The sequence below is a fragment of the Eptesicus fuscus genome, chromosome 6 (assembly GCF_027574615.1).
Source record: "Eptesicus fuscus isolate TK198812 chromosome 6, DD_ASM_mEF_20220401, whole genome shotgun sequence".
Classification (NCBI taxonomy): Eukaryota; Metazoa; Chordata; class Mammalia; order Chiroptera; family Vespertilionidae; genus Eptesicus; species Eptesicus fuscus.
This window is the reverse complement of record NC_072478.1, coordinates 51,131,830-51,158,718: the sequence shown is the minus strand read 5'-3', so window position 1 is coordinate 51,158,718 and position 26,889 is coordinate 51,131,830.

The following is a 26,889-nucleotide window of genomic DNA, read 5'->3' as shown; positions in this document are numbered from 1 at the left end:
ACTCAGTGGGGGGAAAGGAATGCCAAGTCTTTTAATAAATTAAAAGCAGGTCTGCTTTTTAACCTGCAGCAGGTTTTTGAAAAAGTCCTGCTGAGGGCACGCTGCTCAGAGAGACATGGTCTTTGCAGATGAAGGTAATTAGTGAGCATCTTCACCCCTGGAGTTGGGAGGGAGTATAAGGGCATCTAGCTGCTGAAGTAGCCTCTTCCTGATTGAAAGGCAACTGGGCATCATGAAAGATGCCTAAGGATTCCCGGACACTGTTTTCTCTTGCAGCGAATGAGGAGGCAAGAGTGTGTGCAGGGACTAAGCTGTGGGGCCGCAGGATGCAGCTTTGCTGGCTTTGCACTGAGAAAGCATGTCTGATGTTTCCTCTCCGACGGGCAGCGAGCAGGGACAGTTGGAAGCCCAGCAGAGCCAGATTTAGGGGCAGAAATGCCGGGCAGCTGTCCCAGTTACCAATCTATGAAAGGCGCTAAAAGATCACAGGAATAAATCAGAAACACGGAGCCAGTTAACTCAGGTTTCCACACATGACTCCTGATATAATTGGCAAAAGGCAAACTTGAGTCAAAGTACACCCTACCCTTGAGTGAAAGCTGAAATACACTCCTGGTGGTTGCAGAGGGTCTGGCGGCCTTCGAGCCTGGAGTCTGGAGCCAACCTGGCCGGGTTCAAGTCCGGGTGCCATTACTGACTCATGTGTGACCTCAGGCGAGTATCTCACCTCTCCCTGCTCCCGTGTGTCCTCATCTACAAAATGAGGACAGCACCGAGGATTAAATGGACACATGCGAAGCACTTAGAACCAGGCCTATCACGTAGCAGACACACAGAAGGGTTAGCTAGCTATCTGTCAGCATTTTTGTGACCAGATCAAGCCAGTTGCCTGGTGCTATTCGACTCGACACCTCTATCAGGACCAGCCAGCTGAATGTGTCCTGAAAACGTGGGATCCCTTAGCTGATACTGTGAAAGTTAAGTCCTGCATAAGGAGCAATTACTATTACTCTTTTAACAATCTAAACTCCTTGGAATATTTCTAAAGAAACCATCTGATTTAGAAAATGCAAAAAAAAAAAAAAAGTAATATATGAACAAAATCAGGCATTACAGAAATGTATTGTCCATATGAAATCCCACACAATCCCTCCCCAGTAACCATATTTTTGCTTATATTATTTCTATTCTAAACAGGAAAGTAGTTAACCTCTCTCCGGTTAAGAATGTTCGAGAAACTATGAAAGAAAAAACATTTCAAATAAGTCAAAATGTTATGCTGTGTTTGGTGTTTGCAATAAAGCCCTTACTTTGAGTCTAGAGGCATAGGAGTTTTACTAGTAGAAACTCCGAATTTCTTTATCCCCACCAAAATAATGTGGAACAATATTTAAGGATGCACTTTGGAGGGTGTCAAAGTTGGCTTGCTTAGGCTTAATGTGTCAGCTTGATCCTCGGCCTCCCCCTGAGCCATCCTCTCACCCACCCTGAACACAACTGGAGGCAGGGCCAAAGCCAAGGCCAGAGCAAGTGCAGCTGCCAAGATTCCAGCCCCAGCAAGGAGTTATAGTAAGCAGGACCAAGGCTTAGGGAGGTATCTCCGCATTAGATGAGATGTGATTGAAACCAGTCACGGCCTAGTTGCAATTTGCCCTGAGATGTTTCTATTTCCTCTGACATTACATTATCCCATATTTACTTAAAATCTATTATTTGCAGTGTACTTATGGGGTGACTGATATGCCATTTTACTCCTATAGAGTAGTTAATTCTGTTTTATTTCCATTTTGTTTTTAAAGGTAGATTCATTTAAATATTTTTTCACTTTAAAGGTGATACATGATTATTTCAAGAATGTGCAAAATACAGAATTGTATAAAGAAGATCAGAAAACACACCTACAGTCTCACCGCCCAGAGGCAATGGCAGTTAGCCATGTGGTAGGTTTCCTTCCAGTCCTCACTTTTTCCCTATGTGTAGATATGTCCTCCTTTTCTGAATATATTTATTCTGTACAGAGTTGGGATTGCACTCTTTTCTGGCCTGATTCAACCACTTAACTTCACATTTAAAAATTTCTCCCCTCATCGCATCAATTAGGGTCCTCTAGGAAATCAGTTTCCCTTTAACCTCCCGAGGACAGGTGAAGGGTCCAGGAGGGGTGATGAAGAGCACCTGAATCAGCACCTGTAAGAGGTCCCCTGTGGAGCCTGCAGGGTTAAGGAGGGGGCAGCCCCTGGAACTGGAGGGGAGGGGCCAGCAGAGGAGGGGGCAGCTGCCTGACATAGCCCATGGCATCTCCTGCTGTGCCACCCACTGGACAATCCTGAGGGTGGTCAAGGGCGGGAGTCTGAATGATGCAGAGTGGATCTGGAGGGCAAAAGGAGAACAACAACAACAAAATGGAAGGAAGGGAGGGAGGGAGGGAAGGAAGGAGGGAGGGAGGGAGAAGAAAGAGAGAGAGAGAAAGGAACTGCCTGGTATTTCATAATATTTCTTTATAAGGAAGTACATAAATTATTTAACTGATTCCCCATGGTGGATTCTTTCTGATTTTATTTTATTTTTTACTATTCTAACTAGCACTGCAATAAGCATTCTTACACATGCAGTTTTGGGCCACATCTCTGCTGACTTTCTCAGGATAAATTCCCAGCGGTGGAATTACTGAGTCAGGGGAATCTACATTTTTCAGGCTTTTGATATATATGGCCAAAGAGCCCTCCAAAAGGCTATTAAACCGAGTTAAATGCCCACAAGCAATGCCCAGTGTTACTAATCTGGGGAGAACCTGCTGGTGAGTCTGTGGTGCTGGTGAGTCTGTGGTGCCTTCGCCTGAAGACTGGTGGTAGCTGCCTGGGTCAGAGAAGAAGACCCTGGAAGGGAGTCCAGCCCTGCCCGGGACACCTAAGTGCGTGAAAGGTCACACCTCCTGAGCCATGAAAACTGACCTGTTTTTAAGACAGAAGAAAGCATCAGAGTCAGTTCACTCAAGGGTCAACGGGAGTGTCTGTCAAAGGGAAGCGAGGTGATGGCCACTGGGCTGGAGTTTTGTTTCATTTGACCTCGTTTACCTCAGGCCAGATGTATGGTCAACAACAGTAGCTGGTCATATAAGGCTGCTTGTGGAGTTATTTCTTTGGGGAGTAGTTTCACCCAGCCAAGAGTGGGTCAGGGCAGGACTGGGGTGCAAATGAGAGGCCAGGACAAGTTAGGACAATAGGGTGAGCAAGGGAGGAGGAGGAGGAGGAGAAGGAGGAGGAGGAGGAGGAGGAGGAGGAGGAGGAGGAGGAGGAGGAGGAGGAGGAGGAGGAGGGTGAACCCAGAGCTGGGGCTGTGGGCCCACAAAGCCGCTCTCCCCTGGTGACAGCCCCCATCTGTGTTCATAACTTTAATGAGCAGGGGCGAGGAGAAAAGGCCGTGAGGGAGCGAGGGATCCCTGTGCCAGGGGAGAGATAGAAAGGTAGCACTTCTTCTTTTGCCTCAGGCTTTTTGCACTTGGGGCTCACTTGGCCTGGAAGGCTCTTCTTCTAAATATCCAACTCAGCTGCTCCGTCACTCCATTTGGGCCTCTGTTCAATGCTGCCTCCTCCAAGCAGTCTTCCTTGACATTCTCTCTAAAATAGAGCCCATTCAACTCTCAACTCCCTTATTGCAATTAATTTTTCTCTTACCATCTGATATGTGTGTGTTTATGTATAATCATTTGTTTGTTTATTCTATCTCTTTCCCAGTAGAAGAATGACATTCTAAGTTCCTTGCAGGAGGGTGACTTTTATACAGTGTGTGTTTGCCTCTCAGGTCCAGTTAAGCCAATTTCCCAGGTCCTAATAGTGTAGCCTTTAGCTGTTCTGCACTGTGTCAAGGTTCTTGGTTGCAAGCAACAGAAACCCAGTCTAACTTGGGTGAGAAGCCAATTCATTGGGAGACAGAAAGGCTGGAGGCCAGGCCAGGCCCAAGAAACATACACAAAGCAAGGGAGGCCTGGGATCTGGAGCCGTAGCCTCGGTCACTATGGAACAAAGTGGCTGGGACATTGCGGTAAGGACACAGAGTCAGATATCACTATGCTGGACACTCGATGCTGCGCCTCTAGACTTTCAATAACTGCCAATAATTTATAAACTGCACCTGTTTCTTTCTGCCTCTCCTGCAAGCTGCAGAGTCCCATGTGATTGACTGAGCCTGAGTCACAGGCCCACCTGCGTCCCCCACCCCAGTTTTGGCTTTCAGAGTGGGAGGCAGCACATTGAGAGCCCCTATGAATAATACACATTAGAGAACTGAGTGCTGGGAGGCAGAAACTCTTCATGGAGAACTACAGCATATATCAATGCAAAGTGGCCTTATTCCCAAAACAGTGATAGAGACTTGCTAACCTCCCTTGGTAGCAGGGAACTTATCCATATGCCACAGCTCTGGAAGTTTCTCCTGCCAGGAGCTGATCAAAGCCAGGATGTGCGTTTTTAAAGCATACATGGGCAGATCTAGCAGCATCTTGGAGACTAAGCCGTCTTAGCGGGTGGAGGAGAGCAGTCTGGGATGGTAGCTTTGTGCTGGTCAGGGTCACCTTTGAGGAACCAGGGGAGACATTTCCCAGCACGCAGTCGAGTCCCTGCTCCTCCTAAACCCAGATAATCGGCTACCTCCCTAGGGCCCTGTTGTATCACCTATGGGATTTTTTTCTCTTTGGTCGCCTCTCCTGAGGAAAGATCAATTAACCTCAAGTCTGTCTTCAAAAGGAAAAGCTCTTTTTAATTCTCAGGATCAGAAAAGAGACCCCGGAAGCTGACACATCCCTTTGTTTATTCTTCATGCACCTCTAGGGTTTTAGAAATGTAATGCTTCCTTATAGTCACTCCGGGGTGCTCCCTAAAACCAGATTCAAGAACAGTCTAGAGCCATGGCTAGTTTTCTCAGTGGTTAGAGCATCAGCCCTCGGACTGAAGGGTCATGAGTTCAATTCCCAGTCAAGGGCCCGTTCCTCAGTAGCAGGCTTGATCCTGGGGTGTGTGCAGGAGGCAACCAATCAATGTGTCTCTCACATCTATGTTTTTCTCTTACCCCCCTCCTCCCTCCCATCCACTCTCTCTAAAAAAAAAAAAAAAAAAAAAAAAAAAAAAAAAAATCAATGGAAAAAAATATCCTTGAGTGAGGATTTAAAATAAAAAAGAATAGTCTAGAAGCCCCAAGTTGTGCTAGGCTCCTTAGGTAAGCTGCACTGGGCCTTGTGGAAGGAGAGACCTGGCTTCTCTGACCAGTGAGTGCCTCCTAATACAACCAACTCCTCACCTGCTACAATAGACACATGCCAAGGTTTCTGGCTTCAGAGGGAAATACCACCCACCAGAGATCTCAGCTTTTGGCTCCTTGCAGCCTCTGAGGTCTGTCTCCTGGATACCAGACTCAAGGCCCTTGAACCATCTCTGAATGATGGGCCTCAGTCCTATTTTTAAAAGCTCTCCAGGAAATACACTTCTGCCTACACTTCCTCGCCACCCACTCGCTCTTCACTGGCTTCTGATCTGGCTTCCGCCCCACCTCCCTCCTGATGGAGCCTCAGGAAGGGCCCCAGGGGCCTCCTCCTCAGCCCCAGACCAACAGACATGCCCCATCCTCATCCTCAGAAGTTCAGCATTTGTCAGGAAATCTCTGCCCTCTTGGTGTCTGTGACAGGACACTGCCTTACTTTCTATCTTACTAATGTGCCTGTCTCCCCAGGGACCTGAGCTCCCCATCCTCTCTGTGCTGCCTCCTTTACTATCTTCCCACCCTGGGACCTTACCTGGCATCTCCACGCAGATGATCCTCACATCAATCTCTTTTGTCAACACCAGGCTGAGCGCCATCCCCTGCAAGGCATCTCATCCTAGGTGCCTCCTCTGGACGTCTAAATATTCCAGTCTGAACTGGTCGATTTCTACTCCTAATTTGTTCCTCTCTTCATTTCCCTGTCTCTTAAAGGCACCACCCTTCCACTATCCACTCTCAAAATCTTAGCATCATCTCTGGCTACCCATTGGCCTCGCCTCCCAAATCCAACCAGTTGCCAAATTCCCTCTTTGCAATGTCTCTCCTCCATCACCATCTGTCTACTTCCACCAGGTGCTTCTTTTCTATTCTCTTTCAAACCATTGCAATAACCTCCTCGCTGATCCATCTCTACCCTCTCCTCCTCCCATCCCCTCCCCACAATCTATATTCTGTGTTTCTTCAAAGTCACTCTTCTTGGAGTTCAACCAAGAAAGCATTATCTGCCTGTCACTCCCCTGCTCTAAACATTTCAATGGCCCCCAATGATGATACTATACATTCCCAACTCCCAAGTCTGGCATTAAATTCATAGTTCAAAGCTCTCCAGATCCACTCATCACTTCCCCTTCAGAACAAATTTCTGCAGTCTAACTCAAATTCCCACTCATCTCAGAATACCTGTGTCTTCTCTTCCTTGGGCTTTGCTCAAGCTGGACTTTTCTCATGTAATGCCTTTTCTTTTTATTTGCATCTTTCAAAATCCTACCTTTCTTTCAAGGCTCATCTCAAATGCCACTTCTTTCCTGAGCCTCCCTGGGTTGCCCCAGCCAGAAGTGTATTCCTTTCCCTGTGCTCCTGAGTTCACTGTTCTCTCACCAAACTCATCACATATAACCTCAGGTCACAGCATATTGAGCATGTACCTCATTGTTCCCACTAGGGTCCCTTGGGCACGAATTTTGTCCTACTACTCAGAGGAGTAATTGGCTCTCGGTTGATATTTGTTGAATTAGTCATCAGGCTAGATGACCACACACTAGTTCACGTCTCACTATTTGAAAATACATGCCCAAAGTAGATCATCAGAGGGGCTGCATCAAAGTCAGGAATATGAAAATAAGTTCTGTTCACATCCATGAGTGCAGATCAAAAAGTAGTTCAAAACCTAGTTCCTGAGTGACTCGGACCACTGCTGGATAGACTCTAATTAATCTTATGGAAAATATCCAAGGGACTTAGGAGCCTGGGAAGGAGGAGGGAGCAAGTGAGAGGGATCCGGAGCCGCTGCTGTCAAGAAACACTTTCTTCCTGTAACCGTATCCCCGGGGCCCGGCCAGTACCTCTGCTTAATCTCCCGCTCTGTGGTCACTCAGGATATGATTACTGGCATCAGATGCAAGCACATGCTTCTGTTCCATTAATCTGAGAGAGCTGAGAGACTGAGAAGGGAGCCACAAGGGCATTGCTGTGTTGGTCTAGTTACCACCTCAAAGAGGAGCAGGAGAGAGGGGGAGAGGACGGATCTGGCAGATGGACCAGCAGGGAGGCCTTACGGAAGCAAAGGGAGATGAGAAAACCACACAGAGAACCAGTTCCTGTAGCAGGAGCCTGGTTCCTTTCAGCTGTTACAAGACGGAGCCTGGAGGAGGCACACAAGTGCAGGCGCACGCAGGTACACACACACACACACACACACACACACACACACACACACACAGAGAGAGAAACTGATAAAGGCTGAGCTTCTCCCTAGGTTTTGGCAATCAGTCTGACACCCCTTGGTGAGCATTGTTGCTCAGGGTGTACAGTAACCCACGTAACATAAATCTGTCTCACAAGGTAACAGCCTAAATGGGAGGCTGCAGCTCAGTAATGAAGATGTGAACAGCTGAATGCAATGTCAGATGGCAGTGGTGACATCCGAAAGCCATAATTTGCAGCTCAGCATATTTTTGTTCCAGGTACCAGAGCCTGCACAAATGCTCACCAGCTTGTCTCTCTCACAGGCAGCATCTCTGCTAGGCTTGGCCGGGGCCCAGGTGATCTTTGCTTCACCAAAAGGTTCCTGCTATAGAAAGCTCGGGAAGCCTCTATTTTGCCATCCGATGGTGTGGAAATGGAGGAGCAGAAGAGCTTTAAACACACGCCTTATTCCTGAATTGCAGGTCTCTTAAATGACCCACTTCTCCTCAGTTCAATCAAGGTGTCCTGGGCAAACATTCTGAAGGGTGTCTGGGAAGGACCAAAATAATTTTAGCCAAGTCAAGGCCTGGAGGCAGGTGGAAATGAAAGATAATACATTATAGAGACAGAAGTGCCCGACTCAGTTCTTTAGCTGCGACTCTCTTCTTTTACTTTGTGACTGCTCCATCCTTCCTTTCCTTCCCCCTTCTCTCCTCCTCTTCATTGCTACCTTCCTAGAACCTCGGCAATGCAGACAAGCAATTTGTTAAAGTGCAGGCCTTCTAATTGAAGGTGACATGTTCATTCTAGCTAGTTACCTGGCCGTTAGATGGAATCAGTGCAGGAGCAAAGGTTTATAAATGCAAAGGAAGAGTGGCTCATGGAGCGAACAGGGAGGGTTACGCTTAACCTCAAGGAAGCCGAGAAATTCAGCCTTCTGGGCAGAGTGGCCTTTCTCATCGCCCTAATCCTCCCTGCTGGGCTCCATGCAGCAGCCAGTGTACATCTGTTGACCTGCTGCTGCTCTGAATGCCTTCCTGACAGGCTCCACGGAGTGGGCGGAGAGGATAAAGTGACTATGAACATCAGGAGTTTTAACTCCTGGCCTGGGGCCCTGAGAGCCCTGGCTGCAAAACAGTTTAAGCTGTCACCAAAACACCCGTTTGGCGGCTCTGAGACCCTTGCACATTCTCAGAGGGTTTGCCTCCAGGAGTCAACTTGAGCTTCACTCCAAGGTTTGGAAACTGATGGGGATACCTCAGGCATGCCTCAGAAGGCTGCCCTATCTCCCAGAACAGGGATACCTGTGAGAGTAGGTGTGGAAGAACTCAGCTCCCACTGGCACTGGTCTGAAGCAGCCTGTGTAGGCATGAGCGAGGGAAGCAGGCCTGGGCCCAGCGTCCTGCCCACCCCTGAGAAGCCTGGGCAGGCTGGGTCTGCTCTGCAGAGGGGTTGTTCCCTTAGGACAGTGATGGCGAACCTATGACACGTGTGTCAGCACTGACACGCGTAGCCATTTCTGATGACACGCGCCCGCATGCCAAGGATGAAACATTTGCTGCTCCTGAGGATGAAACATTTGCGACTAGAGTCTTGGAGTTAGTTTTTTCCTCAAAGTGACACACTACCCGAGTTATGCTCAGTTTTTTGGCGAAGTTTTACACACCAAGCTCAAAAGGTTGCCCATCACTGCCTTAGGATCACAAACTTTGTACCACAGAAAGCAGCACTCTCTTTATCAGCTGTAGACGGCAGATCGATTAGGAACCAGAAAAAACAAAGACCAGTTTAGTTTTTACTATTCATTATAAAAATTTAGGTATTTTTTTCAGACTTACATTTGGGGGCAGGGGATATAATTTATCTACAGGGAAATTGGTCTGTCAAATGTACATTTCCATCAGTTTTAACAAATGCATACAGTCATGTTGCTATCACAATAATCAAGATATAAAACATTTGCATCATCCCACAAAGTTCCCTCGGGCCCCTTTGCAGTCAATCCTGATGGCTCAGCCCCTGGCAATCACTGATCTGGGTTCTGTCCCATAGTTTTGCCTTTTCCAGAATATCTTATAGCTGGAATCGCAACATACAGGCTTTTGGACCTGACTTTTTTCACTTAGCATGATTCACTTCAGATATATACATGTTGCACAGATCTATAGCTTGTTCTTTTTTTATTATTAATGTATGGATATACCACAGTTTATTTATCCATTTACCAGCTGAAGGACATTTGGGTTAGTTCCATTGTTTTCTTGAGGGGGTGATTATTAGCAAAGTTGCTATAAACATTCAAATGCAGATTTTTTTGTGTGTGTGACTATGAGTTTCATTTCTCTTGGTAAATACCTAAAGGTGAGACTGTTGGGTCATCTAGGACATGGATATTTGACTTTATAAGAAACTGTTTTACTAAATGGCTGTACCGTTTTATTCCCACCAGCAATGTATGAGAGTTTCGGTTGTTCCACATTCAGATCAATCTTGGTTATTGTTAGGTTTTATGTTAGCCATTATGATTAATATGTAGTTGTATCAATCATATCTCATTGTGGGTTTAGTTTGCAATATCATAATGATTAATGATGTTGAACATTTTTTCATGTGCTTATTTGCCATCCATATAGCTTCTCTGACAACATGTCTGTTAAAATTCTGCCCATATTCTATGAGGTTGCTTGTTTTCTTACAATTGAGATGTGATATTTCTGTATTCTGCAAATAAGCCATTTATGAGATATAGGGTTTACAAATATTTTCTCCCAGTTAGTTTATTTTTTTGTGGGTTTATTTATTTATTTTTTTATGACACTGTCTTCCAAAGGGCAAAAGTTTTCAACTTAAAAAGTCTAACTTATCAATTGGATTATGTTTTTCGTTTTGGTATTTAGGAACTCATTGCTTAACCCAAGGTTACAAAGATTTTTCTCCTGTTTTCAGTTTTATAGATGTTTGGGTCAATGTTATTATTGTTGTTATATAAGGGTCTAATTCTTCTAGGACTATTCATTAAAAATCTATCCTTTTCTCATTGAATTGCCTTTGAACTTTTGTTGAAAATCAACTAAAGATGTATGTTTGGCTCTATTTTTTAGACTTAACTTTCTATTCTGTTCAATTAGTCTATGTGTTTGGCTGTTATAGTTTCCATATACATTTTAGAATTAACTTACTGATTTTTATAAATATCTCGCTGGGATTTTACTTGATGTTGCAATCAATCTATAGATTTAGGGAAATTATAACCTTAACAATATTGAAACTTTCCATTCATAAACATAGTATATTTCTTCATTTATTTATATCTTATTTGATATTTATAAACGTTTTGTAATTTTCAGAATACAGATCTTGCATAAATTTTGCTAGATTTTAACCTAAGTAATGACACTTTATTTTAAACAGTGTATATTTAATTTTAGTTTACAAATGATCATTGCTGGTTTAGAGAAATACAATCGCTTTTGGCATATTGATCTTATATCCTTCATCCTTGCTAACATTGCTTACCAATTCTAGTAGCTTTTCTTAATAGGTTCTTTAGGTGTGTGATTTTAATATAGACTTTTGATATTTACAAATGGAGCAGTTTTATTTTATCAGTAGTATTGGGTTATTATTTAGATCTGTTTTTTAAAAATTTTAATGGATGCTCTAAAGTTTATAATATATACCTTAATTAATTACAGGTTACCTTAAATAATATTATAAGGATTCATGTATAGTGTAAGGACCTTATAATGTAAAGTTCCAATTCATCCCTCTTGTCTTTTGTTCTATCATTGCCATACATCTTACTTTTACATATGCGATAAACCTGCAATACATTCCTATTATTTTTGTTTTAGAGAGTCAATGTCTTTTACTTTAGGGAATGATTAAAAATAAGAAAAAAAATTATATTCATTTGAATCATTTCCAGAGAGCTGTAATTTGGGGGGAGTAGATCTAAGTTTCTGTTAGATATCATATTTATTTCTCCTGGAAGCTCCTGGAAGGGCTTCCTTTAGCATTTCTTGAGTTGCTGCTAATAAATTGTCTTAGCTTTTGCTTATCTAAATAAATGTTTATTTCACATTCCCTGACCATGGGTGAGGATCAAACCTGCAACCCAGGTATGTGCCCTTGAATGGGAATCGAACCCGCGACCCTCCGGTGCTCAGGCTGAGACTCTAGCTATTGAGCCACACTGGCCAGGGCCAAGCATGCCGGCCTTTAGTGTGAGGTTGAATCAATAGTCCAAAGTTGAGGTGGGTTTGAGTTTTATTATCCTTATGGCCCCCTTCAGTTCACTGCTAACTCCTAATTTCTCTAGTTCGGTGGTTCTAAACCAAGGGTGATTTCACCCAAGGGGACATCTGGAAATGTTTTAGATTGTCACAACTGTGGGGAGGGATCATACCAGAATTTAATGAGTAGAGGCCAGGGAAACTACTAAATATCCTATAATGCACAGAACATCAAAGAACTATAGGACCCCAAATGTCAATAGTTGAGAAATCCTGGTCTAACTTTGCCTTGTGCTTAGAGTGCTGGGTATTCTACCCTCATTTCTCAGCCTTCCTTATGTGTCTGTGCTTCAAGGTGGGTCCTGTTCAATGCTTTTGCTCCTTATCCAACAGGAGACAGCTTCTGCTTTTTACTTGGAGTTTGCTACCCTGATGGTGGAAGGGGAGAGGAGGTGGTGTCTTTGTTGTTCCGGCTAACTCACAGTTTTAGCCAAGCTGTATGTCCTGAGTCTACATTTGGGAGCTTTCTCAGTGATCCTGCCCCTCCTCCCAATGGCGGCCAAACCGCCTTGTATCTTTGGTGGGTCTTATATGGAGGAGTGCCTTCTCCCCTCCCCAGTGGAAGAAGGTTTCGCATGGTATTGGTGCAGGCCTAGGATGCCTCCTGCCCCTTTTCAGAGGTAAATGTGTGCTTTCTCTACTCTTTCGTCATGCCCTGTGAGTGTCATGTTTTGTTGCCCACCTTAAAGAGCTCGAGACTTTTGCTCCATAGGAGGGAAGGCTTTGTGACTTTTCTGTGGTGACAGTTGTGCTCTCAGACTTCCCACCATGCCCCAATCTTACCCATGAGCACCCAAGAAGGTTCATGGAGAAGGCGGGGGGGGGGGGGCAATAGATGCAGCACCCCACAAATGTTTGTGGATCCCTGAGTTCTATGCTCTCACACTAGCCCACCTCATTTAGGCAATTCATTAAATTTTAGCTGAATTCTTCTTATCCAGGAGAATAGCACATGACATCATTTCCTCCCATGTTCTGCCATAGATGAACCAGTGTTTATGCTCATATTTTTAAGGAGAAACCCATTTTTCCTTAAATTTTAGGCTTCTTCGCTCTGTGCAACCTCAGCTCTTCATGGTTCAAGAAAAGTTTTAATTTTGCAGTTTATCCAGATTTTTCTTGTTGCTCTTTTAAGCCATCTACAGGGTAGGCACCACATTTACCAGACCTAGCATTTTCAATGCCTAACATGTGGCAATGCATGTTTCTTTAATATAAATTAGATTACAAGCAATCAGTAAGTAGAGGATGAGGTCAGTATAATGCAGAAGTCATGTTGATTCTTATGCAATTTCCCGTAGCATGTTAACACTTTGAACCAATCTGAGGTAAGCTTTTTCAAAATTAAAATTAAAATATCACAACTGTTTGCCAACTTTGGCCGGGTGGGGGGGCGGGGGGGGGGGGAGCCTGAAAATCTATAGCCTTGATGTTTCTGTAATGCAGGCACTGTCTGATTCAGTGGCTTCCAGTGCCCTATGTTTCCACTTTCTTAAGCTACTGTGAGAACACTAAGAATGAAGATAAATAAGTTGCAAAAATGTTATGCTATGTGTTAAAATAATGAATTAATGAAGAAGGCTACACTCAAAATCTAAATTTTAATATTAATATTAATAAAAATGTTGTCTATCAGAAATGAATTCCCACTAAGACATATATTTCACAGGAGGAAGTATGAATCCCAGGTTTCATATGCCCATATGTTTACCTATGCCATTATTTTTATTGTGCTATTGATTTTTATTAATAGTGTGCTTTCAAAGTTTTATAGGTTTGAGTGATCTATCCCAATCCTATTTTCCCCATAGGCTCTGTTATTTTTGGTGCATGTTCTGCAGAATGAGAATTTTTAAGAATGCAAGAATGGTAATACGGGGAGGGGGGGGGAAATGCCTGTAATATGTATTTTTTCTGGTCATGAAAGCAATACATCCTCATTATTTAAAACTACAGGAAATAAAAGAATATTTAGTAATCAATAATTATCTCACTCAGAAATAACTTTCATTTCACATATACTTATTTTAAGCATAATTGGAATCAAGATGCCATATTTTTCCATTTTGGGTGTGTTTTTTTTATCCTTACCCAAGAATATGTGTTTTTTTATGTTTTGTTTTGTTTTTTTATTTTAAGAGAGAGAGAGGGGGAAAAAAACTTTGATGTGAGAGACAAACACTAGTCAGTTTTCTCCCATACAAACCCCAACTGGGGATTACCTGTAAACTAGGTATGTTCCCTGACCGGGAGTCGAACCTGCAACCTTTTGATGTATGGACAATGCTCCAAAATGCCACATTTTTAAAAATTGAAGGATGCAAACCATTTTTTGAAAATAATTTTTGCACCAATGAGGGAAAGAATACATGTAGAAAAACTTAACACATATACAAACTTAACACACACACTCACACATACATGCCAAAAAACAACTCTCCCATCTGAAGAACATAATTCTTTATGGCAGAGAATGGGCACATTCATACTTCTATCCAATTGAAGTTAAAACAGATGGAATCTATTTCATGATGATTTTTAAGCACTTTTCATTTCTCCAAATTTGATGCTCTTGAGATTTTTGGAACTTTAAATTTTAAAAGGCATTTTTCTGAATCAAGGGCATAAAAATGTATGATTCATCCAAAATCAATTAAAAGTTTTTTTGGCATGTTTACTATGGGAAGCAATCCATACTGCAGTCTCCAATACAAATTGTGTGTTAACAATGACCATCTAGCTGAATCTGCTTGAGGAATGATCTACAACACTCCCTATTCTCCAGTCTTATACTTGGGGATGCTGCAAAGGACCAGGAAGAAATGAATAGGAATAAAAACATCTGAAGTAATTCAACAGGAACAGGATGTGTGGACCACCAAATGGTCCACACACTCAAATAGACTTTTGAAAATATACATACATATTTTTTGCCTACAGGCAAAGATCCCTCTTCCCTCTTTCCTCCCCATCAAAGAAAGAAGTCTCACAAAACAGAAGCAAATACTCTGGAAATATTCTGGTCTCCAGATGAAGGTGAGGAAAGTTTTTTTCTTAATGGGAAAATAACCTTTAGTCAATATGCTCATATGGATGGACAAGCACAGGCACACACTGTAATTACTAGAAGAAGTAAAGCTGTTACTGAGCATAAAAACAAACAAACAAACTAGCCACTAACCCGCAGGTCTGAGGGCAATGTGGTAGATCAGTGCACACAACCACCAGGCTCAGAGAGTCTATTTTTCATTGCCTTTCTGATTTACTCTGATTTACTAGAACTAATTTGCAATAGTAACTGGCAGTCAGCCCTTGGAAAGGGTGCTTCTAAATTTAAAATTCAATTTTAATTCATTTCAACAAATGCTTATTGAGCCCTCTCTAAGTGCTAGGTGATAGGGCCTAGGGATAGAGATGTGGACAAGAAACATGGTAGCCCTGCCCACAGTCTATCAAAATGTCAGAATGATGATGATCCACTGACTTCCCTCATAGTACATCAACTCCAAAACCATTCCTGGGGTCCCAGCTCATGCCCTCCACTTGGCCAATCACCCTGGGCTACCGCAGAGGCCCAGGGTTCATGTGCCTACATAGCGTAGTGGTAGGATTAGCAGAAAGAGCTGCTGGGCCATCAATGCCGGTGCTGATGGTGTGGGTGGGACCAGCCATAGGATCTAAGGCTCAGCAGCATCAGTGGCCTCACCGGGCAAGCTCTGCAGTATGATTGGGGCTATTGTTCCCAATTTGCAGGCCCTGCAGAGCCTCAGCAAAATACTGTGAGTTAAATGTTATCGCTTGAGTACGTTCCTTTTCTGCTTCCATTTGCCGGAATCTGTTTCTGTTGCATGCAACTCAGAATCCTGACTGAATATACGCGGCTGGACATCTGCCCCCTGAGAGCTTTCTGTTCCGCTTCAAATCACATGCAGAAAAATACCTGGGGAATAACTGGAATATGTTCTGTATGGCTCTGACATATTTTATCAAATTAAGAAAGCCCTCTTAACCAATAGTTCTCAGCAGCTGTACTAGTGTGTAGGGTACCATCGTCAACTGTACATGGTCCCTCTGTAAGTCTGTTACAAATAAAAAACTGACGTTTAAGGATGAGAACAGATTTAATGGCGCCACAGTCACTCACTTGCATTCATATATGCTTCTTGAGTTGGAACGAGGGTGCCAGGAGTTTGTTCATACAGTTTATTCTCTTTGGGCTACAGCTTGAGACAGCTTAGGTGTGGGTGACGTCGGCATTAAATTACAGTCTTTCCCACGTGTCAGGAGGGCACACACCAAGCAAACACCATTTCAGGGAGGCCTACATTTGCAGACTTGGGTCCATTCAGGGCACACGTGTCCCTTGCAGGTGCCCACGGCCAGCTTTGGTGGCCATGGTGTCCACCCATCCATCAGCAGCCTTTCATATTAAGTTACAGAACATATATCATGGGGGCCCAATTTAACTCGAGGACAAGGAAATGTTTTACATTCTAGAGCTGCTCCGAGCCACATGAGACCGGTCGCGTTGTGTAACCTTTCTTTACTATTTCTATGCGAGCTCTACACACAGCTGTTGCAAGGTACAGTATTATACTTTGCCCAGACTACGGCACCTGTTGTAAGCAATTTGAAATAAAAACAAGTTGGTGGGGAACATGATAAGATATCTGAGAGCACATTTCATTCACTCGGAATACCCCTGCAGACTATTCCATTTCAGTAAACTCCGCAACCATTCTTCTTTGTCATTATTTGCCAAGAGAGGGGAGAAAAAAAATAACACATCTCTTTTTACAGAAAACAAATCGGCGCTCTGCTGGTCCAGGGGCTACACACACAGACTTCTTTTGCTTACACACCCGCAGCCTTTTCCCCCCTCTCTTGTTTATGCTACTATTTCCTCCACCCTTTCAATTTGTCACAGTTGCCTTTCCCAAAAGGGCTTTCATTTCCTCTTGTTTCTCTGTTCTGCTCTCTCGCGCCCTTTGCTTTTTATGAGAGCACATTGAGGGCCTGGCAGGCCAGGGAAAGGAAACAAATGAATGCCACATGCCCCTCAGGGGTGGACATGTCTGGCTCCATGGACAGAAGGGCTTGGCATCGGTGTCCACCTATATAACCCTGAGGTATCCTGCTCTGGAGTTCTCCCATGCTTCCCCCCACCCCTGCCCCACCTCAAAATTGTCTCCTTGGCCGTGCCATTGCTTAGGACTGCTTTGAGAAAGAGCTTGGAGATGAGCGCTATCTACCAGGATCGGAAAGGGAGATTTGGAAAGCGCTCTGTACTGTTGACCCCATTACAGTCTTCCTGATTCACTCCTGGAGGCCCAGACTGCCTTTTTATCTTTTTGTTTCTGTTCTAAAAATGCAAGTATCAATGGCTTAATTCTTCATCAACTCATGCTGCTTTGACAACCTGTTAGGAAGCTGGGATGGCGGGGCATCCAAAACTTGAAGTAGGACACAGAAAGAGGAGATGGGAGACGAGCAGACTATGGTCCGGGGAATGGGTGGGTGGTCTGCTAGAGAAAGGAAGGAACTGGGTTTGGAGCTAGACATACCCAGGGGCAAGTCCCAGCTATGCTCCCTAGTAAGTGTATGGTCTTGGGGAAGTCACTCTGTTTCTTTGCGCTTCAGTTTTCTCATCTTTAGAATGTGGATCACAGCAACTTCCTTGCAGGGTTAATTGCACGGATTTAAATAGATACTGCATATAAAGTGCTTGGTGTAGTGCCTGACTCTTCATAGCCACTCCATGAATTCCAAAAAATATTTTCAATGCATGTAATACTAAGGGGAGTAGTAATGATTCTAGCAGTGATTTATCATCTCCTTGCGTATCAATGTCTGCTGACTGTTAAGGTATCAATTGATCAGCCTTCGCCCTAACCCCATACTCAATTCAGTCAGCTCTGGGGTCTGCACTGAGCAGGCTTGTTCCTGGAGATCTGTGCCATCATTACCACAGAGGCCACAGCGACATCAGTAAATGGAAAATGCAGACAAGCAAAGATGTGAAGGTGGAAAGAGGGCCTTGGGCCTCACCTCCACAAACCTCTCTCAGGGGACCACAGCAGGCAGTGACAGTCCTGGCTGCCTTCGGTTTCGCTGCTATGATTTCTCTCTCTCTTTTTTTTTAAATCCCCACCCAAGGAGTGAGGATATTTTTTCCATTGATTCTTACCGAGAGTGGAAGGAGAGAGAGGAGAAAGAGAGAAACATCAATGTGAAAGAGACACATCAATTGTTTGCCTCCTACATGCGCCCCAACCAGGGGCAGGGATCAAACCTGCAACCCAGGTACATGTCTTTGATCAGGAATCAAATCCATGACGCTCAGGTGCACAGGCCAACACTCTAACCATTGATCCACACTGGCTAAGGCTATGATTTCTCTTTTATGCATCTCTCCAGCTAAGGAGGTTGGTCTCTGTGAGCCTGATGGGGCCGATCTCCTCACCACCTGAACTTTTGTTCACCGTCTCTAGGCACACAGCTGCCACTCACCTTGACGGAGCTTCTGGCACACAGGAGAGGAGAAAGGGCAGCTAAAGAGGGGCTGCAGCAGGTGCAGAGGGAGGCACCTGCCCCGAATGCTGGCTCCAGAGGTGGAATCCTTGAAACCAGGAGCTGCGAGTGGGACCAAGCAAAAGAGAAAAGACGAATTTTACATCTTCCTCAGCCAGGGTCCCCAGAAGCCTCCTTATGCCCAAGTGCTGGTCAATAGACAGGACCTCCTGACACGACTGTGGGATTATTGTGGAAACATAAACCTGAAAAAACACATGTAAAATTACAAAGAAAATTTACCCTAGAAAAAGATGATTAGTATTCCTGTGTTAAATAATTTCAGTTGAGAGGGTTCAATCTCTCTTTTTTTTTTCATTTTTACAGCTTTGTTTACATGTAAGTGAGGCCAAATAAATCGTGCATATTTACAGTGTCAATGTGATGAGATTCGCCGTATGTACACACTTGTGAAACGTTCACGACCATCAAGATTATCAATGCATCCATCACCCCTACAAGCTTCCTGTCCTCCTTTGGCCTTCCACTCGTGCCCTCTGGTCAGCCACAACACGTTTTTTGTTATTATAGATCACTTTTACAAAACTTTATTAACAAATTTTTAGTAACACAATAGTTTTATCAAATGTCTCCTGTAAGGAATCCAAATCCTAGCGGACACCGTGAGCAGGGCCCTCACAGCCTTCCTCTCCTAGGCGCCTGCTGGCTGAGCTCCGGTCTTGCTCAGGGTCCACACCTCCCCTCCACAACTTGAGAAAGGCCGATTGCAGTGGGCCTTCTCCTTGCCATGCCTGGTGTAGACAGGTTCAGGGCAATGAAATGCCAGAGGAGACCTGTTCCAGGCTTCTGGAAAAAATTACCTGCTTCTCAGAAGAGACAATTTGCCCTTTTCTCCCATGAGGTATTTCCATGTGGGCCTGGGATGCTTGGACCTCTGGCAACCGTCTTGCTCTCTTGAGGGGAGTTAACCCAAAGACAACACCCTGAAGAGAGCAAAACAGAAAATGGGAGGGACCTGTCTCCTCCAGGAGGTTGCTGAGCCATAAAATTGCCCGACCCTGAAATTTCCTTTTACATAAGATGACAAATCCGCTTATTGCTTTAGCCATTTTGAGTTGGGTTTTCCGTAATTTGCAACAGCAAGCATTCTGATACATTAGTATATAAAGCAGATTAAAATTGACACATTATTATGAAATGTTTTATAGGCTTTAATTTATAACTTTTATTTATTAGAAGTCAGGCAAGGGGATAATGGAAAATCCGTGTGACACACTATTTAAAATGGTGAGTTAAGGATGTACTAGTAGATTGAAGTCCTATCAGACTATTTTAAGACTTTGTTTTGATTGTATAATAGGGAGGAAAGTCTTATTCCCACAGATGAGTAGCTGAAGATAGTAACAGTTTTTGAAAAAGCAACAACAACATTGGCTTTACAAACTCAAGACACTTTTCAGTTTATAGTGATAGTAAGAAAAGCTTTATTCTAATATCTGGGCTCACACACACAGTTAACTTGGTAGGCACAAGCTAATGTGCTGATTGTTAAAACTTGCTATATATTATTTGTTTATAATAAAAAAAAAACATATGGTATTTTAAATGTTTAAATAAAACATTTGCAAAATTCCCCAAAGATCTCTACAGATTCTTGGGTTCCTCAGCACATACTTTGAAAATTTCTGTCCTAAGTGTAAGTAAATTATGCTAATTATGTATAATTAATTTAAAATCTAAGTTTCCAATGTGGTAGACAAGATCCTTCCCTCCTGCTCTAACTTCAGTTTCCAAGAGCTCAAAGCCAGACCTTGTATAATGTCATTCAGGTTTGGCAGTAAGACAAATACTCCATTAGCATAATAGAAATATGCTCCCAGGAGATCCCCGGGGAAAGGGCTGATTGTGAGACCAGACCACACACTTGGCCTCTTTTCTTTTACCTCCACCCCATTCCTGGTCCAAAGCATTCCTCATCCCCATGTCCACCTCTTGGCAGCAGAACCCCACTGAGCAGAGACTGTCAATCCACAAGGAGACCTGACAGAACAAAGCGGGAGCTAGACAGGTAACTGTGGGGTTGCTAGGGCAAATGAGCTGAAGACCAAAAAGTGGAGGAGGAAATGAAGGAGTTAACCCAGGAGACATTATCTTTGCCAGCTGTGCAATTGGCTTCATGATGGACTAAGGGCTCAGTCTGGGGGGGAAAAGATGACTAAAATAAGGAAAGCCACTAATCTACAACACCAATTGTTATGGTTTTAAAATATGTCCATGGATTCTCTGTTATCTCTCCCTTTAAAAGGTGGACTCTAATTCCCCTTCCCTTAATTGTGGGTTGTATTTAGTGACTTAGTTCTAACAAATAGAATGCGGCAGAAGTGATGGTACAAGACATTTGAGATTAGGATGTAAAAGGCATGGTGGCTTCCTTCACTCCTTGTTCTCTCTCTCGGATCACTCCCGTGGAAGCTGGCTGCCTTGCCATGAGGACGTTCAAGTAGCCTTATGGGAGGCCCAGGTGGTGAGGAACTTGTAGAAGTTTCACAAGTGTGCATATACATCAAATCTCCTGTTTGAACATTGCTAACAGAGTAGTTTCCAAATGTTCTCATCCCAAGAAATAAAAACCTGCAACTATGTGAGGTAGTGGATATCAACTAGACAATCATTTTGCAATATATACATATTGTGTACATCTAAAACTAATATAGCGTTATATGTCAGTTACATCTCAATAAAACACACATGCAGTTGACCAAAGGAAGTTTAGTGTTGTGTTTGGAGAAAAACACCGTGGAACACAACACTAAGCTCAGATTTAACAGTGACAGTTCTGCTGAATCTGAAAACTGGAGAAACATTCCTTCCCAGCCCAAGAGCAATCGCCACCTTCTCTGCCAGCTTTAAAACTTCAAGAGCACCTCCCATCACTCCTGAATGCAGTTTAGAGACCCCCTATGTGTTTAGGGAAATCCAGATGGTACACTCAGATGAAAGAAGAAAAAGGAGATGGGAAGAAGAGAAAAATAACCACTATTTGCATGACTTTGCCCAGCATCCATTAAGAAAATGAAATATGACTCTATTTGCAACCATGGGCCTCTATCTTCACCCACACAAAAGTCAATGTGTGTTCCTTGGCAGGACTTTTCTTTTTGTCTTTTTCTTCATTTCTCCGCATTACGTTTTTCCCCTTCAACTTTAAAAATAGTCTTCTCTTAGAAGAGAAATATAGGTCCTTAATTTATTCTTACAATTCATATTTGATACATAGTTATCTGAAATTTGTATTTTGTTCAAGTGAGACATACCAGTCAGTTCTAGGTCAACAAAAAGGGAAGATGTGATTTATTAAAATGTTTTTTTAGTCTGAAAGGATATACCCCAGAAGGTAGCATGAAAGGCACCCCACAGGCCTATGGCAGTTTAACTAAGGGTGCGAGCCAGTCTCAAGTGAAACAGCATTTTAAAGTGTAATTGTTACCAGCAGAAGGAGGAGGAGGAAGAGCAGGAGAAGGAGGCGGAAGAGGGAAAAACGGAGAAGCAACAGCAATTGCCAAGAGACATTTGCTCAATCCAATAAAGTAATTATCTGTGTTAACTCTAATTCTTGTATTTGCAAAACAATTCATGTAAAATTTGTAGACATTTCCCCCCTCCTTCTAACACAATAAAGAATTCATTCCATGAAAACCTTTTGTGTTTTCCTTAGAAGATCTGGACAAAAACAATGCATCTTTAACTCTGAAAACAGAATAACGGGTCCTTGAAAGACTTATCTGAAATCAAATGCAGTTGTCATTCTATATTGATAATCTCTACTATTCATTATCATATTCAGCCCATCATTTATATGCAGATGACACTATCATTTATGGTAGTAGATTATGCTGGGAGAAAGCTTAATATTATCTTCAGGCTGATTTAAATGAGCTTTAAGATCATCTGGCACAATCTAAATTACTCTTAAATATTAATGAAACAAAGATCATGGTATTTGGCTCAAAACAAAACATTGGGAAAACTGAAAACCTGGCATGCAATATGACCTTGGAAAGTGTAGACAATTGTCAAATACTTAAGATTTGGGGACATATCCTGTCTTCAACCGTGACTGATAATATAAATGACCAGCATTGAAGGATAGAAAAATCTCAACTCCTTGTTCAAGTACATATAATTCTTTTTTTAAAAAGGAAAATAAGATTGTTCTCCATCTCTCCAATGTTGCAATTATGTGCCTTGAGTTTTGTTGGTTTTATTTATTTGAATGCGGCTCAACATTTGTTAGCCAAGTTAAAAATGCTTTCTCCTCTCTATCTGGACAGATTTGCCTTGAATTATACATCTCATAAACATTACCGTCTGTCGTCTTTTAAACAATTGGCTAAAAATTAGAAGACTCTCAACATTTTGTTGGTATAATAGCTTCCCTTACACTCTATTCCCCAGCATTAGACCACTTAACCCTTCTTTGTCAGCCATCTACATTTCCTCAGCAAAATTTAGTGAATGGAGAGAAAAAGCCACAGCTGAACGAAGTGATCCCTTGAGAGCCCACAGTACTCGAGCTCCATGCGTGTTGAGTATGTGTGCATCTATACACATACAATTTCTTAAGTGGAAAAATGTATTCAATGATGTACATGACCTTTATGGACTCCTTTTACTCTCAAATGGCTCGCTAAATGAATGGGAAATCCCTCAGCTATCGACTCAGGGTATGATAGTGCTTACGGGATGCCACAGATGAAGCAAGAACATGGCCATTTCCTTGGCTGTTTTTTCTGGAGAGGATGTACATGAGCCCCAGGCCTGGCCACAGAGACCACTCAGCCCCTGGCCAGTGATGTAACAGAGCCATCTTCAAGGTAGGAATTGGGAGACTCAGGACAAAAACGATGGGTGTGTTCATGGGGCAAACATCCATCTTTGTTGTTGTGATTGCTGATGTTTTTCTTTACTACAACTTGCCTGACTCGTAAAAACTTCATGTAGTCATCAGCGTAATTGAGATTCATCTCTATGGCATCATTATGCCGATTAGCAGCAATACTGTCTTTTGGGAGCAGAAATTTCATTTCCTAGGCACCTCCTGAAGGCACCGTCTCTTAGATGGTGTGCGTGCCTGTATCTCAAAGCTCATGCTTACTCTATACACTGCCTTTCACTCGATGCCATTCCTCCGTCTTGGCTCTTCTAGGAGAAAGAAGTTTAATCAGAGGAGGGATGAATCGACGGCTGATGGTGACTACATTGAGCAAGAAATGAGGGATGTGTTTTGTTTCTGGCTCAAGAGGCCTCCTCTCCATATCTTTAAAGAAAACAATGAGAATGTAGGGAATAGGGAGGGGGCCATGGGGATGATCTAGTCATCTCTCTAACGGCATGGTAGCAGGAAGAACTTCACACGTACGAAAGAAGTGTGGAAACCCACTCACCTCCTGGCAGACCATGCTTATGTCAGTGACTATTTTGAATCTTATTTTTCAAGCCTCAGTTGGCTCAGTTATTTAATCTTATTTTTCAAGGTTCAGCTAATTTTAATTAATTAAAATAAAATTTAAAACCCAGGGCCTCAGTCCTACTAGCCACCCATCAAGGGCTTGGCACCCACACATGGATAGTGAAGAATTACAGAACATGTCCAACACCTCAGAGAGGTGCATGGAGCAGCACTGCTTGAAACTGCAAACCTGGAGGCAGAAACCAGATTGTATTCGTCTTTATTCCTAGTTCCTGGTGGGTCGCCATGCAGAAATAAATGTTACATTGCTGAATAAAGGAATGAGTGGGCTAAGTATCATCTATTCAGAAGGAACTGGTCCTACGGGGATCTAATTGTTACCCCAGTGGATCCTGAGTTCACGCAGGTGGCAATGTCTATGGCACAGTCACTGCCCCCACTTCCCCTTCACGTTCCCCTCTTTGCTCCTATTGCTCTGGGAACCTGGCTTTCCAGCCGCACTGAAAACCTCTCGAGCTCTCACGACCTTCTGCCTCTGAAAGACACAGCGGCACAGGACCTGGTCACTGGGTCCGTGTTCGCTCCGTTTGTCAGGAGAGTGTACACGCAGGGATTGTGTCAGTGTGGACAGTCACAGGGTAGAAGCTGCCCACACACCGGCAGACACGATAACGTTCCTGTTGGGCCTGTCAGGAGCCACAGGTCCCCCGGGGCAGGGCTTCCCCACACAAGCTGGAATCATCCCTTTGCCAGATGCTGTCACTGCCTCTCAGGTAAGGGAGCGCACTCGGAATACCCTCTGCGTGAGAGGAAAGGTGCCGTGTTCCAGGGAGACTTCGCAGAAGCACCGTGCTGCTCCTCCGCAGCTGTGCGCCCAGCCTGGGTGAACCGCTGCACGCGCGGCCCAGGAAGGGGCTCTGCTCTTCCCCCGGAGAAGTCCACCTTCTCTCGCCTGAATGGCTTACTGATTATGCTTACTGTCTGTCTCCCCTTCCACATAAGCCCCATACTTTTGTCTGTTTTATCTACTGATAGATCCCCAGTGCCTAGAACTCATGGTACCTAACACATAGTTGGTGCTCCATGAATGAAGAAATGTCATTTGTTACAGTTATTAAAAGAGTCACATCACCTCAGAGAGCCTTGTTGTTCTGCCTTGGCATGAGTCCTTCCATCCTTTCTACATTTCTAATTTATCATTTTAACTTTTTTCCCACTGGAGTGGTGGTGTTTGTTTACTATGCAAGGGACTTGGCAAACGGCTTGTAATACCATGTTTCTGTATACAGTCCCTACAGATAACCTGGAATTTAGGGCTCCATTCAAGTGTCCTGGGAGCCCGCCCTGGAACTTGGGGACAATTTTTATGGCGGGGTCTCCCAGAGTGTCAAGGTCACAGGCTAGCGTAAGACAAGCACAGCTGGCTAGTCCTGTCCAGGTGAATAAGAAGGGAAGGGCTACAAAGAAGCCAAGCTCAAGAACCAGGAGCCACAGGGAGCTGGCGGACAGGGAGGAGCAGCCGAGGCAGGGCCTCCCGCGTCCTGGGGGCCAGAGAGCTGGGCCCGGGTACGGGCTGGGTGGAACAGTGATGTTCCAGAGAAACATTCCAGTGTAGCCTGGCTTTGCCTTGGACCCTATCCACGGAGGCAGAAGTTACTGCCAAATGGACCCCGTAATGAGGCGGCTGCTGTTGTTTTTTAATCAATAATGTAGTGGGATGAGGGGGGGGGGGTGGTTGGAGCACGAGGCCCTGGAGGAAGGGGAGGGTTCACTGTCACCAAGAAACAGTTCATCTCGCTGCTCTAAAAGGATCCGACTGGAACACGGCCAGGGTGGCTGCAGCCCAGAGCTTTGAAGTCGACTGTTCCTAGGTTTTCTCCTTTTTTAAATTATTTTCTATTTTCTTATTTTTTTGTTCATATGTATGTGTGCATAGGTAGGTTTGTTTGTTTTCTCAATGTGTTTTCTTTTTTACTTCCTTTATATTTGAAGTCAATTTCCCCTTGAGAATCCCGGCTTGTCTGGCTGGTGTGAAAAGGAACCAGAGGAAGGGATTGGGGCTTTGTCAGTGTTGGGCCCGAGGAAAAGAGGGCCTCTGGGGCCAGGCACGGCGAGAGGACTGGGCCTCCCTCAGGGAGCCAGTCCCAAGGAGGGAGAATATCAGGCTTTATCCACAACAACATCCTGCCATCAGGAAGACAAGCAAAGAGAGCCTTCTGCAGGGCTCTATCTGCCCAAACCTTGGAGAGCTTCTGTGTCCTTCCAAAAATGCAGGCAGCTCCCTGGGACTAAGCCCTGTTTTAAAATATAGGTTTCGTTATTATTCGGATATGATAGGACAGACAGGTCAGTAAACCCTTGCCACTGAAAAAACATTTTGTTACGCTCACATCCTGAGAGGGGGAGCACACTTAACCCGGGGCCGGGCACATGGGGAAGCACCAGGGTCCGTCACCCGGCGGAGGGAGAGAGGGAAACTGTGGCAAGAACCTTGATTGTGGTTTCCGTGGGAAAGAATCCGTGAGGCAGGGTAAGGATTGACTAGTTTGAAACGCTTCAGTGGGCTCGAGGGCACAGGGGCTGTCCCTAGTTGCCTGGCACCTGGTCCGGGGTATTAGAACATGTGAACAGTGTCCTGGAGTGTGGGAGCCCGACATAGGAGGTGGTTGGGGTGTGGCTCCGGATTGGTTGGTGTGGGTAAGGAAGGCATGCTTGTAGGCTATTTGAGTTGTTTGCTGTCTCTAGGAATTAGCTAGCCCAGGGAGGGGCAGTCTCTCTGAGTCAACAAGGCCCTAAAATGTTAACACATCAAAAATACAGAATAAAAAAGCAAGATGAATACAGTCCTGGGGCCACTAGTGCAGGGAGAGGGGCGCTGGCCTTGGAGTCAGGAGCCACCAGCACGGCATTGAACCCCTCATTCTTTCTCCGAAAAACGAAGCAGCTGAGTTGAGCATCAGCACAAGGACCCCCTATATCATGAATATTCTATTATCTTAATCTAAACCAAATCAGTGACCCTCCAAATGGCAAAGCTGGGGAAACCCATTCTTGCATGGGCTGGAGGCCACAGGAGATACAGGAAAGTCGGGATTCAGGTAATAGGAGAAACAACATAAGGGGTCAAGTGGCAGGTTGGTGAGGTGTTTCAGGAGC